This window comes from Haliotis asinina, chromosome 11 (genome assembly GCF_037392515.1).
Source record: "Haliotis asinina isolate JCU_RB_2024 chromosome 11, JCU_Hal_asi_v2, whole genome shotgun sequence".
Taxonomy (NCBI): Eukaryota; Metazoa; Mollusca; class Gastropoda; order Lepetellida; family Haliotidae; genus Haliotis; species Haliotis asinina.
The window spans coordinates 41,728,169-41,741,875 of NC_090290.1; the positions used below are offsets into that span (position 1 = coordinate 41,728,169).

At 39.6% G+C, this 13,707-nt stretch overlaps 1 protein-coding gene across 1 annotated transcript in view; it reads left to right on the forward strand.

Annotated features, from left to right (window-relative positions):
• The first annotated feature begins 12,630 nt into the window (after positions 1-12,630).
• LOC137255830 (sodium- and chloride-dependent GABA transporter 3-like) overlaps positions 12,631-13,707 on the forward strand; it is a 37,715-nt gene continuing 36,638 nt past the window's right edge. Inside the window, exons 1-2 of the mRNA XM_067793398.1 lie at positions 12,631-12,649; positions 12,819-12,873. The gene's annotated coding sequence lies outside the window, so the exon portion shown is untranslated. The remainder of the gene's footprint in view (positions 12,650-12,818; positions 12,874-13,707) is intronic.

Consider the following 13,707-nt stretch of genomic DNA (forward strand, 5'->3'; position numbering starts at 1 on the left):
GATGGACGAGATATTACGTCTGTTGAACAATATGCCTGCTCTGACTAACCGTCAGTGTTATGAGTATTCACCTCATTTGTGGAGCGATATAAATGCACATATTATTACTATTATATCTGGAAAGAGTTAAAACTGCAAATTGTCATTATACTGTGAAAAAACGTAAACGCAGCAGAAATAAGATGCAGATTCTCAGGTAAATAGCAGAATCGTGTTTTGGATTAGAAGAACCTACCATCATATTTGCAGACACTTCCAAGTATGAATTCACAACCTGATACATGTGCCTCGGTAAATTATTGTTCCATTTCCAGTATTTCCAAATATTCCTTGTTATTGCAATTGGTGCTGAAGCTTCCAAACCTTTATGTTAACTATGGTTAGATTTATAGATATTTCCTTCGGCGAGGAAGTGTCTGTAAATTTGTAAATGTTCCAATGTCCTGTCACTTAGCTATCATGCGTGTCTGTTACAAACGCTAAATCAAGATGACCAAAAATGTAATCCATCCATGCCCTAACTTAATCACAGCTTCAATTAAACAGAAACAGGTTAGGGCATCCTTACTCCAGGATCGCTTTGTGAATATTGACCTTGATTTCATATTGTTGTATTTTGACAAAGTTTGTCACCTAGGCTCACACGACCTCATTCAGTCCCTTCCCATGTGTGCCTGGTAAAGCAAAACGTGTTGTGTAAACGGACACATTTCCGTTAGGAGCCTGGATCGAGCCCACCGCCGGGTGTAAACATTTTGGAGTCAACCTTGTGTGCAGTCTCTTTTAATGTTGTCACAGCCCCTACTGTACAGTACGCAGGCCTGTACCTTAAAATAACCTCCGAACCCGTTGGTACATGACATTTGGTGGCCACATGAATACGTGCAAACACCTAGATGCGGGGACAGCGACGTGCTATAAACTTGGACAAAGCACTATGACACTGTGTCGTAGTCCACCCTACTGTAAATGGGTACCTCCTAGAGATGGCAAGATGACAATAACTCGCAGACTGGTTCTGTGATCTCTAGATAGTTTAGATTGAAATGACGATGTGCCGTTGTGATGGACATCCAATGATACGGGGAAAACTTTCAGCAGTTGGTTTGGATGCCGGCATATTGGATATTGACACTGCACCTATGTACTGTAGAGTATAAGAAGTTACACCTTTTACATCTGTGCCCAAGAGGCGGAAGAAGAGAAGATTCCTTATTGTATAAATCCTCATAAAGGGGATTGAAAACACAGTTATAGGCAGGGTTAGATTCATTAGAGTATAATTTAGTAATGTTTTGTAAGGATAATTTTATACGACGTTGTGTAAGAGATGGTTCATCGGCCTCAACGTAAAGACTGTCAAGTTCGGAAAGACCCAAGACAAAGTCTTAAACCTTGGTGGTGGACAGAATCAAATAGTTTAAATGTTGCTTTTGCAGGATCCACCATATACAATTGAGCCATAATCAAGTTTAGAACTTGGCTTCCTTCACAACTTTAATTGGTGTGCCATCTAGAGACAGTTCAGGGTCTTTATGTGGTTTGTATTTACGACAAAAATGTATGCAGTTAGTTTTTGATTTAGAGAATTTAAAGCCGTTTTCAGGACACCATCTATTAACTTACACAACTGTAATTGCCGTTCAATGGTATGCATATTTTTACCACGACAAGAAATATTAAAATCATCCACAAATAACAATCCATCAATTGAATCGTTTAAAACTTTTGATAAACTATTTATCTTTATACTAAAAAGTGTGACAGACAAAATACTGCCTTGTGGAACACCCTGATCCTGATTGTAATGACCTTATAGGGTAAAACCCACGCGGGCTCGAAATTGTCTGTTATTTAAAATGTTGGCTATGAATTCAGGCAAACGACCTCGGAAACCGAAATCATGACATTGTAAATCTCTTAGAATGCCATATTTCCAGGTTGTGTCATATGCTTTCTCAAAAGATAGACACAGCGTGTTGTTTATTAATCAGCGCATTTTTCACAAATGATTCTAAACGCACTAAGTGATCAACAGTACTTCTATTTTTACGGAAACCACATTGTATATCTGTGATAAGGTTATTCGTTTCCAAGTACCAAACAAGTCGATTATTTATCATGCGTTCCTTGGTCTTGCAAACACAACTAGTTAGTGAAATCGGACGATAATTGCACGGAACGGTATGATCTCGTCCAGGTTTAGGTATTGGTGCTACTATGGCGTCACGCCATGAGGGAGGAAAGTTGCCCGATGTCCAAATATCATCAAAAATATTTACAAGAGTTTCTCGGCAGGATTCTGGTAAAGGTTTCAGGAGTTGATATTGTATGTTATCAGCTCCTGTCGCAGTATCATGAGCTTGATCAAGAGCCGTATGGACCTCATGAACAGAAAAAAGTTTCATTATAATCTTCCCCATTATCTGAGTTGAAATTAAGAGTTCTTTTTTATTGCTGTCTTTGATGCTGCTGGAATTAAGGTACGCAATTCGAAGAGAAAGAGTATTTACCGAGGGTTTCACCTAGTTTATTAGCAATATCTCATTTATCAGTAAGCAATTGATCTCCATGTTTCAGATGATGGACACTAGATTTAGTGCCTTTACCTCTGATTTTCTGGACCATGTTCCATACCTTGGACATGGGTGTCCGAGAATCAATTTTGGATACATAATTTCGATAGGATTTGGCTTTTGTTCTGTTTAAAAGTACGCCGCGCTTTTCAGATTTTAAATTTATTTAAGTTATGCACCGTGGGATGGCGACGGAAATAATCCTATGCTTTTTTCTTGCTTTCCTAGCTTGTTTGCAGTCATCGTTGAACCATGGTTTTCGAATATGTGGAACTGCAGAGGACTTTGGTATACAGTCATCAGTTTTGGAGTTCAATTCATCCAAAGAGCATTTAATAGCATCAGGGACGTCAATGAAACGTTCAGGTTTAAGTTGTTCAGCACTCAGTGTTTCATATTAAGTCCAGTTAGCCTTTTTAAAATTCCGCCTTGATGATGGAGGAACATCAGATGGAGTTACAGATTTTAGTATAGTAGGAAAATGGTCACTTCCACAGAGGTCATCGTGGACTGACCATTCAAATTCATTAAGAAGTTCTAAATTTGTGAGTGACAAGTCGAGAGAAGAATAGGTCCCTGTAGCAGGATGTAAATATGTGTTGGAACCATCATTATAAATTCAGAGAGCATTGTCAGAACAAAAGTCCTCAAACAACCTACCTTTAACGTTTATAGTTACACTACCCCAGAGTGGGTTGTGTCCATTTAAATCTTCCATTATAATACAGGGCTTTGGGAGTTGGTCATATAGAGCTTGAAGATCAGTTTTGGTAAACGTCGAAGACGGAGCGATATAGAGAGAGCATAGCGTAAATGCTACATGTAAAGTGATTCTCACTGCAACAGCCTGCACATTAGTAATAAGTGAAACAGGGCTACGTATAACGTTTTGTTTGACTAGAATGGATGATCCTCCAGTAGACCTATCTGCAGTTCTACTGTACAATATTGTTGGAATAAACTATATCTTTTAGGGGTATTTATTGGGGATCTACCCCGCACTTTTTTGAGGGGCGACAAGCTATGTGAGCCAGTATGGACATTTTAAGATACGTCTATATGTCCAAGAGATCCATATCAGTTGAATAACTGAATTCTATTTTGTGACCCTTTTGGGGCTCTGCCACTTTGTTGTTTTGAAGCAGCAGGCTTACGTTTAGGTTTACTTTTAGCAAGTTGTTGTCTATCAGCTGTCGATTGAGATTCTGAGCGTGACTGCGATGATCATTTGTGATCAGAAGAAGACTTGGATGTACCAGGAAGCGATTCCTCAGTCTGTGATGATATAGCAGGGTATAACATCTGTGGAGTGTCTCAGTTGACCCAAGTCAAGGTAGTTTGGCAGCTTGTGGATGATATTTTAGAGCTGTACACAGGTGATGTGTTTGCTACTGTAGCAGAACTTTCTGTAAGGTCAGATCTCTTCACCAGTTCACCATTTTTGGGGGGTTTTGCCACAGAAAAAGAGATATTTTGGGTGAACTTTATTCTGTTTATTGCCATTTGCTCTTTCCAAACTGGACACTGTTTCGAAGAAGATGAATGGTCGCCTGAGCAGTTGGTGCACTTTGTAAAATCGCTGTCACAATCTTCTGTTGTGTGTGTCTTCTCACCACAGTGAGCACACACAACAGACATTGTACAGGTAGATACACCGTGTCCATATTTCTGCCATTCGAAACACCTGAGCGGGTTGGGAATGTATTTCTCGACTTGGATGTTACAGTAACCTGCCTTTACTGATTTAGGAGCATTTGGAGACGAGAAGGAAAACAGATACGTGTTTGTTTGGATGGTTTCATTGTTGTTCCGGGTTAAAAACGCTTGACATAAAGCACATCTTGATCTTGCATTTCGCATGCTAGGTCAAGTTCTGACAGTCGATCACGATCTCTGACAATACATTTGCTTGTGTTCAGGGTTTTGTGAGCAGAGACCGTAACCGGAATGCCGACTAAGGATTCAATACTCATCAGATTGGTTGCTTACTGTTTTTTGCCGCACTCAACTAGCAGGGCACCCGAACGTAAGCGTCTAATGTTTCTAACATCCCCAGCAATATCTTGAATACCCTTAGATACTGCAAAAGGGTTCAACTTTAATGGTTTCTTGTCAGGAGGTTCAATTACAAGGAAACGTGGCCAATACTCAATCGATGCAGACGGTCTGTGGTCAGTATCAACAGGGTCAGTATCAAGTGGACGTTTTGTCTTTTTGGGTGGGATTTCATAAGCCATGGTTAGTGTAAAACGGTTCATCGTCCGAGTTCCCCACCCACCACGGAGTATCACAAGGACAATGCTAAAAGCAAGTGGGTCTCCAACTTGCAGCACCAAGGATACCCGGATGATATACTCCAGCAGAATTATAAATGATTAATCTACCAGACTGGCCCATGAGCCACCGCCTTCTGGGCATAAGACACTAGGCAAAGTTCAGAACGTCAAAAATGCATTGCAAAATCAGAAAATTTCAATGAACAATTAAGCCAAAACCGAAATTAAAAGTCAAAATAAAATTTGTGCAATGACATATATATACAGTATGGTTCAAAATTATTGAGAATAGCTAAAGCATTTCATATTATTAAACAAGAACAAATCAGATAAAATTGAATGTATTGTGAAAGTGAACTGACCTTTTCATGTTGTGTAGGTAACAATTTAATATTTTATCAAGTCTCCTTGAGCTTCACGGCACAGTCTAAGACAGGTAGGCATACTTCCTATCAGAGAGGTTAGTGTCTCGTGAGTTATGCTGTCCCAGTATCGGACCACTTCTCTCTTCATGTCTTCAATTTTTGTCAACCCCTTTTGATTCACACATTCCTTCATCATCCCCCAAATGTTCTCAATGGGATTTAAGTCAGGACTATATGCAGGAAATGGTAATGCAGTCACATTTTTCTCCTGAAACCACTGCTTGGCATGTTTTGCGGTGTGTTTAGGATCATTATCTTGCTGCAAAATCCAGTCATTTCCATAAAACACATGTGCACTTGGAAGGAGAAAATTATCTAATATGTTAGTGTAGCGTTGACTCCCTCAAACACACACAGCGGGGTCGTTCCTAATAAGGATATCCCTCCTCATACAAGAAACTTTGGGCTGTATTTAGGTCGTCGATACAACGGTGCTGACGCAGACTTTGTCCATATTTGCACATTATTGGGATATACCCATATTGAGCTTTCATCAGTAAAAATCACATTTTCCCAGTCAAAGTTTTCATGTGCCAAACACCACTCAACACGCCTGTCTTTATGTTCTTGTTTCATGAGAGGAGAAGGAATTCCAGTCTTTTTCTCCCATCCAAGATCAATCAAATTTCTTCTAACTGTAGATTTTGATACAACTGTTGATCCCCTTTCTATCATTTCATACCTGATGTTGGAGATGCTTGCCCTTTGCTTTTTAGACGCTGAAATTCCCAGCCGGACGCGATCTGAGAAGTCCAGTTTTCTGGGTCTCCCTGCTCCTTTCTGGTGCCCAAAATCCTTTCCCTCTTTACAAGTCTTCCTAATCCTTTACACAGTAGAAAGAGGAGTTCCTGTTCTCTCTGCCAATGTATTTACATCATCAATTCCTTGATTACACAACTCAAAAATCAACCTTCTTTTATCTTCAGCAGACATTGTTGACAGTGCTGAGGAAAATGACGTCTGCAACAAATTCAGGGGAGGTAACTCTAATTGTACTATACTCAGTAGGCCAAGATGAGTTACCTCCCTTATACCATTACTTAGTTTTAAGTATCAGTGAATCAGTTGAGGTGTTAGGATAGCTCAATGTAAGAAGAAAAATTCTCAATAATTATGAACCAGACTATATAGTCCGTGCACAGGACTTGGCATGGCCAGCCGATTGGTTGGTCTCCAATTGCCGCACTAAGGATACTCGAATGATGTACTCCAACAGAAGAACTATAAATAATTAGTCCATCAGATTGCACCGTGAACCAACACATCTACCATGACGGTTTGAGCTGCCTCACAAAGAGAAGATTTGGGGAAATACTTTATGTACACTGCAAGTATCCTTGACAATATGAGTTGTTTGTTTGCTTAGGTACGCACAGACTGCAGAGGGACATCAAGCTGATGCGCCGGATAACGGTCCCAAAGGCCAGGACCTTCAGTCTGAAGTTCACCAGCCCAGGACCCCTTCGGGTAAGTGACAGTGGCCTTTGCTTGTGTGTTGACTGCCATACCGATGTCCACATATCTCAGAGATGAAACATGTCTATGTTTGAAGAAAAAATACGAATGCATCGCTGTAATTGTGGTATAGCATATCCAAGTCCATGCATGTTGGCATCTTAATGGCAGTAAAGTTGAACGTCTGCAACTGCTCAGCATGTAAACGTTCAAATTTAGGCGACACTGGTGCAGAGTTAACACTCGGGCAACGTTGCTAGAAAAAGCGGGTCAAAGGAAGTGTGCCAAACTTTATTCACAGGTTGGTTTTACACCCCCAATGACCTGTCATAAGACTTCCATGTGCCAAGGAAGTACATAATTTTGAATTATTTTTGGTATCATTTTGGTGGTACAATTTCTATTCGTCATTCACGGGAACGTCCGGCGACCTCATCAGCACACAGTCCTTGAAGTAATAACAAACATTGCTAACCTTCACATAAGAAACAGCCTTACTAACCAATTTCTGCTACTTAGCGTCCTCACCCTTTTCCATACAATGCTGCTCTCGAGAATGAATGCGATCACAACCTGACAAACTATATGGCTTGTCAAGAAGATGTGAGGAGATAGATCACCAACCTCTACCTAAAAAAAAAGAACCGTCCATAAATCATATATGGAATCATTCAACAAAATAATCTTTCCAAAGATGCCTTTCGAGTCACTGCGCAAGAAGGAAAAGTATTAGGAATATCAGCCTCCAACGTCTCTGTTGTTATTGTGAATAAATTGCCGTGACAAAGGGTATGAGAAATCCCCTTTGAACCGGCAAAATGTAGAAAGTCCATAATATCCAATAACACATTAAGCAAACAATGGGCAAGTTATAATGAATCACAATAAAGATTTCTAGTACAATGCAATTGAGTCACAAGTCTAAGGTATTGGTTCACAAATATTACCTCACCAGAATCTTAGCATTTTAAAGTGAGAGCAGAAATACTAAATGAAAGTTGTTTCCACAGTGAGCAGTCCGACACGAGTGTCAACCTTGAATGTAGGGTCAAATGTTTTGACAGACATTGTATACTTCCGAGTGTAAGTCTGTGTATGTCCTTCAACCAGCCGTTATGTATTCTGACACAGTGTCAGAACGATTCGCGAAAACGAGGCTGTATCAGTATTCAGTTCATGAACAGGAGGTAAACAATAAATTGCCAAGTGCAGGTAACTGAAGCGCTAACAAAAACGCCAGCCGCTTAAAATACAATTATTGCTATTAGACATATACGATACGAACTGTGACCCATACTAGTGTTACGAGTATGTATATTCTGTATATTTTTGTTGTTAATTCAGTAATAATTATTATTGGGTCACAACATTTCGTGTTTTGAATAATAATTATGATGGGTCACATCTCATTTTAATAGATGGTCAACCGTTTTAGGATTCTGGTTTTCCGGAATTTATCTGCTCCTAGTTTTCCATGTGTTTACTTCCGGGAGACTTATTTGAGGGCATTCTCCAGTGTTGACGATTGCCGTAAATGCCCGAACTTTCGGGCAATGACTGTATATATATACGCCCATCAATTTCTAACTTAAATACTTTCTCAGTGAGTGAGTGAGTTTAGTTTTACGCCGCACTCAGCAATATTCCAGCTATATGGCGGCGGTGTGTAAATAATCGAGTCTGGACCAGACAATCCAGTGACCAACAACATGAGCATCGATCTGCACAATTGGGAACCGATGACGTGTCAACGTGTCCCGTTAGTCGCCTCTTACGACAAGCATAGTCGCCTTTTATGGCAAGCATGGGTTGTTGAAGGCCTATTCTACCCCGGGACCTTGACGGGTCAAATACTTTCTCAAAATTGCTGCCTGCAATACTGGAGAATTCAGGAATATGGCTTTGACTTTCTCAAATGCAGTCGGACAACTGCTATCCCACTGGAGTTTTACCTTTTTCCCCGAAAGGTTGGTATGTGGTGACACAACATGTCAGAAATTGTGACAAAAAAATCTATAATAGCCTAGTATCTTGTTCGTCACGCCGTACGCCCAGCTCAATTCTCCATGTGTGAAGCCCATTTCTGGTGTCCACTAGCAATGATACTGATACTTGAATAACACTAAAACGGCAGGAAACAATCTTTACTCAGTCCTTTGCATTGAACAGTATTCAGTCAACCCCAGCCATCAGTATGTACATGATGTATGTTCCAGGAAAATTCCCCCTATTCTTTTTTCGACAACGTCGCTGAGGATGTGTTAGCTCGAGACTGAGACGCATGCACGCTGTGTCAACCCCCAACCCCCCCCCCCCCATTCGACTTTAGGCAGGTGAACACTTGCACTTCTTTGTACGTATGGCACTTTGTCGTCCCTTTACAAAATCACTCACCGTCACAAACATCCTTTGTTGCGCTATGGTTCTTGTCGGTGTTAATTCGCCGTGACAGTGGACGGTAATGTTGAATAGGTGCTGAATGACAAGAATGTGCTGATGCACATACGTTGCCTGGTGGAATACACTGCACGGAAGGGAAACAAATAGTGGATCAAGACCCTTAGATCACTCTTTGGTTTGTAGTGGAAACCGTCGGCCCTGGCTACATTTCAGGATTACAGAGCGGTACGTATGTGCACATATAGTTTTAGTGATAATAAGTTCATTTATAGAATGTACAAAAGGAAATCTGATATTATTGGAACAGGAGTGACTTTCTGGGTTTCATTGCTTTGTGTATATAAATAGTTAGTTAGTTTGGGGTTTCGTTTAACAATTTCTGAATTGTCATTTGACATGAGCATTTTAAACGTATGAATAGTGGGATTGGAACAGAATTTATTTGGAAAGTACAAACCTGTCAGATTTTCACAATATTTACATACTCGAATAAAATTAACCACATTTTCAATATAATTATCTTCACATACAAAACATAATCTATTCGATGTGGGTCGGTTAATATATCGACCTGCTTCAATTTGGAGACGGTGTGAAGAACATCGAAGTTAAGATGGCAAGGGCCAACTGGCTGCAATTTGAAAACTGATAAATCTTTGATGTAAAATTCATTATAAAATAAGATTTTAAAACCAGAATAACGTGAATATTTCGGACTAATTACAAGCGATTGGTGACATCATTCATAACTTGCTCTTAGTCTAAAAATTCATTCCGATATAAATTGATGGACATTACAGAAATTTTGATGGTTGTACCCACTTAAATCAAAATCCAAAAAAGTAAAGAATATTCTGAATTTCTTATGCCCAGTTTGTTTCACCATTTACAGATTCCTCACGTAACATATTATAATATTTCTTGTGAAAAGTTGGTTATTTTACATATTTTACATCAGTATTAAACAACTTTTTATATATGCACATATACATGGGATAACGGGAACATTATCCCCTAAGTACATGGTTCGAAGGCGAGCTTTCCACATTCAAAAATCGTTTACAGCAAAACATATGTGCTACTTCAACTTTGTTGAATTTATCAACGCCACATATGTCAGCTCCATATAAAAGAATTGGGCTATTATTGATATGAAAATCTGAAAAAAGTAATCCTGATGTTGTTTTTTTCATGCAATCTGACACCTTATATATCTCTGTGCTACGTTTGCTCTCTCTTGTAAACAAAATTAAGCACCTTTCTAAATAAACATCTAGCATCATCAGAATAAGCTTTCATGGTGACAGCTAGATGTCAATGTGAATGATCTAATCGGTCTATCACTGTGCTGTGAACAGATAACCATCATGAACTGCATGTACATTTACTTTTCTGACCCTGCACTCCCGCTGTTAAAGGTCATTGGCTCCCTCCCTCCTCAAAAAGTCTGCGTTCTGATGTTTATTTTGTTGACAGATACTTAGACAGATTCTTTCATACACATGCATAAAATCGGTGATTTACAATGTAATTAAGTTGTCTGACAGAACATCCATTTGTAAAGGTTGATATCGATTGGATCACTGGGTGCAGAGTTATTTATGAAAAAACGGGTCCACATGCGTTTCATGCCAAACTATAGTGTTCTAGCTTCTCCAGCACATTTCCCATACTGTCAAGTTTGTCACTAGCCATGTTTGCTTTGTCACATTATCTAGCCTATCTGCAACTTCGTCAGCATCAGCATGTAGAATGTACTGTCCACGCCTCAAACCTGCCAGCTCAGAGCTTAAATTTTCGAACCCGTGAAGGTCCCGTGGTAGAATAGGCCTTCAGCAACCCATGCTTGCCATAAAAGGTGACTATGTTTGCCGTAAGAGGCGACTAACGGGATCGGGTGGTCAGGCTTGCTGACTTGGTTGGCATAAGTCATCGGTTCCCAATTACGCAGATCGATGCTCATGTTGTTGACCACTGGATTGTCTGGTCCAGACTCGATTATTTACAGACCACCGCCATATAGCTGTAATATTGCTGAGTGCAACATAAAACTAAACTCATTCACTCACTCACTCAATTAAGTTTTCTAGCATGTTGCTCATCTTCCAAAGAGTTACCTTCAGATCTCTAATCTCCGGGGTAATGTCCTGTTTCCTTGTTTTAAATGCCGATAGTATTTCTTCACACAGTGAAACAACACTGTCAACAGGTCCTGGGTTACGTTCGATATAACTAGATGATACCAAAACAGGACTTCAGTAGATCAGAGTAAGGGTAGTGTTTACCTTTTCGCCGTTAAATGGAACATACGAAATCCTCCATATATATCTCATGTGAGAACTAATCGCAATATCCTGAGTGTAAATCTTAAAATCACAATACAGAAGATCACAAACGTCACACTAACAATACGGTAACTTGTGTCTTTCCATGGTGACCATAGTCTGGTAGGTGTGTGGTTGGGTGCTTCCCTGAAGGCCAACATGTATATGTAAGGTAGGCAAAGCAATGTTCAATGTTCATGCTAATCCTTAAACCATTAATGATTATTTGGGACATATCCTGTAATAAGCGAAATGCAGAAAATCATGAGGGATTGCTGAATATTGTAATGATGATGATGTACCATTGTAAATGTTATTATTATCTGCAAATTTCGTAATACCATACCAAATGTTTTTACAATATATATGTTATTCAACAACAGTAAGAAATTCTTAGAAATCTCGCTTTATCCTGTAATACTGTTACTAATGTTATCAAGACGATCCATCTAAATATTTCTATTATCTTTATGTAAACCCACACGTATATCTATACAAGTAGCACACATTACGTATTCCTATATATATAGGAAATATTCAAGTGCACATATATTGCAGATAATTATGTTAATATATTTAAATATTACATACTTGTAACCTCATATGCCGCTGGCCTGAATTGAAATAAGTTCCGTTCAGTAACTGTTATGACTGTCACTTCGGAACGAACTGAGCTTGGATCGGTGATAAAAAGTTCTTATTCTAGATCTCCAGAGTTCGATCGAGATACCCATATTCTCGGGTTATTCAACTTAGTTGTAGTTTGAAATAAATATTGCGGGGAGAAATGACTGTATTGGTGTATTATCAACATGAAATGCTCAGACTGATGTTTCGCCAGCCTCTAAAGGTACATAATGCCGATCACGATTAGATAAGGGCAGACATTATGTCTGAAGCAACTTCTTTCCTACGGATGATGTGACATTTCAATAATGATTCATGCAACCATACTTGCTTGACAACGATACAATAGGCCGTATTGAAACGTTGCATTGGCCCTAAGTAAAGAGATTGCTCATCTGTAAAATTTGTCCTCATCTGACATTCCAACGTCTAAGTTTGTCACGCAAAGAAGACGTACACGATAAGGGCTAGTTACTAGCGAAAGTCTCAACCCTAGCTTACGTTTCGGAAATTCCTGACGTTTAGGAACCAGACACGATCTGGTATCAAGTATCCGGTTGTGTCAGGTAGGTGGACATCGTTCAGGTCATGGCCAATGTGGAGAGTTTTACACAACTTGGGCTAGGTTAACAGGCATAAATAATCCTACTGTACTGCTTGTGAACTAACGCGCTGCTATGTAACACACGGATTTGTGTTCATATGATATCACTTTCTATCCTGGTCTGTTTGCAGGATTTGATTGCTGCATACTTAGGACTTCTGTGTCAACTTGCCGTTCACTTGTCAGGTACAGATAATTCTGACCATATCTTTAGGTAAATACACTTAGCTTGTTTATTGCCCTTTCTGTAGCTGACTGTAGCGATGCTGTAGGTTAAGTAGTAATCAAAAGAAGTACAACTTTGCTTTTGGCAGGACGCTGCCCAGCTGCCGAGTTTCAACCGTAACTGGTATGTCCGACTTGCTGACCAATGCTATAATAGCCCGGGTCAAATAAAGCTTTTCATGCTAATACTGGTGCACGTGAGATGATCCCTGATAGATCAATTCTTCACCGTCCACCTGATGAAGCAACCTGGTGTCCAGATCTAGGAAGCTGCCATAATGTGCGGGATGATTAACAATCTATTCTTTCATTGTCTATGGCTTTTTTCAGTTTTGTGTCCAAAATATATTGTTTTTATTACATGTATTTCCAAATGTCTAATTCCACTTATCCAGTAACGAATGTCTGTGCCTCGCAAACTATTTCTGAAGAGGCATTCAGAAGCTGTTATGATACATAGGATCGCTTTTGTGGACAGACACCTTCAGTGCATTTGATGCAATGTTGCGATGTAGATGTTAACACAGTTACTAAGCAAATAAAACACAACAGTATGCACAAGGAGAATGAATATACACGTGATGTCTATATAGTGGTTATACACATGAAGAGGCCCATCATAAGGGATAAATAGAGAGCGAGAGAGATTGGATTGAGAGATTTTGAGAATATAATTGTTTTTTAAAGTTGTTCTTAGAAATATTCCCGCTCATGGCGGCGACCAGAACCCCAAGTCTAGATCAGCAGCTAGAGGTGACAGGACTTTATGCTGACAATTGCGACGTTTTGGTATAG